The following is a 3,000-nucleotide window of genomic DNA, read 5'->3' as shown; positions in this document are numbered from 1 at the left end:
AATATCCTTCACCCACATCAATATCTACCTCAATATCTTGGCGGTTTCCTGAGGGTTTGTTTGAAGGCAGTGTGCCAACAAAAATGAACCCCCAGTCTGATGACCAGTGTTTTGGTGTGATGATCATGTGATGAACAGTTCACTGGACGGCAGTGTTAGTTACATTGAAAAAAGATTGTAATATATTTGTTACAAGCTGACATGAAAAGACAATCAATTTTGCACGGTCATACAAACTTTTTGGCGACTCAAAGACAGAATGTTGAACTCAAAGCAGGATTAATATCATCATCATTGTGTAACCTCCTTTTCCCCTTGTCTCTTTTGATTTTTTCCCTTGTGGCTTTTTCTGTTTTGCCTTTTTCTTTCTTTGCTTGACTCATTCTCCAATTTGACATACCCATATTTATATTTTCTGCTCATGCATTTTCTGTCCATTGGAGATGAATGATGTTTGCAACCAATCAATGTTCATTGGCCAAAAACAAGGCACCCCAGTTCAGAAAATTCCTGTTAAACTCTTTGGGATGGATTTGAAAAGGTGATTTCCCTGGGAGTTGTATGTTGTATCTTGCCAGACTGGATAGTGGCTGACATTTAGCTACATGGCAATTGTGTTGAATATTGAGCACACATTTGATTCTCCATTTTGATGGTCATGATTAGTATGATCTTTCCAAAATACTAGCTTACACAATTTTGTTTTATTGTATTGACTCACTTGTATTGGTATCCACAAGGCTTCCTGTAAAACACTCAATCCTCTCAAACCATAGAATTCATCAATATTTTCATTGAGAGAGCGTACCTTCAATCTGTGCAAGTATTTTGTGCTCCCTTGAGATTGACCTTGCCAAATACCTTCAATACGACCTACTTGAGGAGATGGGCTGTTGGACTCTATATCAAAGAGGACAAAATTCTTTAAACCCACACGCTGTTTTGATTGAAGGAAAGGTTGAGTTTTTGATGACCACAAGTGCCTTGAAAATTCCTTGCATAATTCGGCAGGAACAACTCCAGGTTGTTATCACATTGACGTATATATCTCTACGGGAGGACAACAAAGGTGACAAATTGACAAATATATAAATGTGGATCAAATGCCATGGTTTGTGAGGCCACACATACCTTTCATGAAGATCTTTCCTTCTTCATTCCAACTGTTGTTGAAACCAAAGTATTCACAGGGCCATTTGTTTTTTGAGAATAATCCAGTCACCTCCTTGCCAGCACGCGCCTGACAAGAATATTTATTATCCCAAAATGAGTAACCAGAAAATATTAGCCTCATCAAGCGGCTGCAGTTGAAAGTTGTTGAAACTCGGAAGCCAAGGTTTGGCTCAGCTAGAGTATACTGAAGCTTGTGTTACCTCCTTGAAGCTCTTAAGTTTTTCTGTCGCACATAAACAAAGTGTACCACAGCAATCAATGCATTCCACAAGATGTATAAGCATATGAAATTTTGGCTTGTTTGTCCACTGAGCAGACCATCTGATAACATGCCCAAGAAAAATTTTGACCAGCTTCTTCATGAAACTGTCTAAGTAGGAGGGGATGTTGCTAATACATGTTTGAAAGATTAAAGAGCCTAAGTGGGCTAATGCAGTCCACATCCTTTGTCTTTCCTCCAATATATGTGGGCTAGCCTGATCAGCGGTGGGCGCCGCATCATTGAATGATGTTTAATCAATTCACCAAATTGATACCATATTTGTATCTGCATTAATCTGATCCACCACCCAACCTAGAATCTGCCAATGCAAACAGCCCCAGGCACAGACACATCACACAATCAATTTCTTATGACATACTAAACACTCTCATACATAATCATAGCTCACAACCAAGCTCAAGAATCTTGACCCACAAAGCAGAAGACACTTAAAACAGATTACTGTGAACCTCTAACCCTGAAAGCATATCCCCATCAATAGACACAATGATGTGTACATACAAATTGCATCGAATAATTTTTCATTCACAATTGAAAATCACCATGGAGAATCAGCCTTGTTTTTGTGTAACTTCACCAAAATAAATTCAAGACATTTATTTGGGATTTTTATGTACTTTTATTTTTTTCCTCTTCTCAGGTATATGATATGTATAAGCCTTTTTGAATACAAAACCAAAAGAACCCCAGCATGATAAGAATTCACAAAGTTGATAGACTCTTCCAAGCTTTACAAAAGAAAAAACCTCAATCACTGTAAACATCATTCAACTTCCCCAATTTGGCAGAGGAAAATGATTAATAGTACAGTTTTTCATAAAAGAATCGAATACTGCACACCTGGGCCATTTCACCCACACTACATATGTGCAGCAAGCTAAGTCAATAGTTGTCTATCATGTACATACAGGTCTGCTCAGTTTTTTGCCCATCAGAATAAATAAATCACATGTTATACCACATGTAACTTTTTCGACTTTGAAATTTTTTTCCCAAAAATTCACTACATATAATTCTGTAGCTGCTCAGGCAATATTGTTGAAGCTATGTCTTAGTAACAGAAAGTGTGTTACATGCAGTTGAGTTGATGAGATCACACCAAAACATTGAGTCAGTGTATGTAGTCAATCTTTTGGAAGCTTTTTTCAATCTGAAAGAAGTTACAGCATGTATTACATATGAATAACTTGTCCTGATGAGCAGATAACTGAGCAGAACTGTATGTACATGATAACCACATATTCACTGAGCCTGCTACACATATGTAGTGTGGGTGTTATGGCTCAGGTGTGGAGTGATAGACCATTTTATGACAAATCATACTCCCAATCATTTTTCCCTGCCCACTTGGGGAACCCGAATAATGTCTGCAGTGAATGATCATAAGCGGCTCTGAAACCTGCCCTGGTTTTCAAAAAACCCAGTTGACCCAGTGTAATTTTTGGCTGAGAGCTGTCAACATAAGTCAACTTGATACACAAAGTAACCACAAAAAAGTCAACTGGGTCAACTGGGTTTTTTGAAAACCAGGGCAGGTTTGCAAG

This window comes from Melampsora larici-populina (genome assembly GCF_000204055.1).
Source record: "Melampsora larici-populina 98AG31 unplaced genomic scaffold MELLAscaffold_23, whole genome shotgun sequence".
NCBI classification, from domain to species: Eukaryota; Fungi; Basidiomycota; class Pucciniomycetes; order Pucciniales; family Melampsoraceae; genus Melampsora; species Melampsora laricis-populina.
This window is presented reverse-complemented; position numbering follows the sequence as displayed.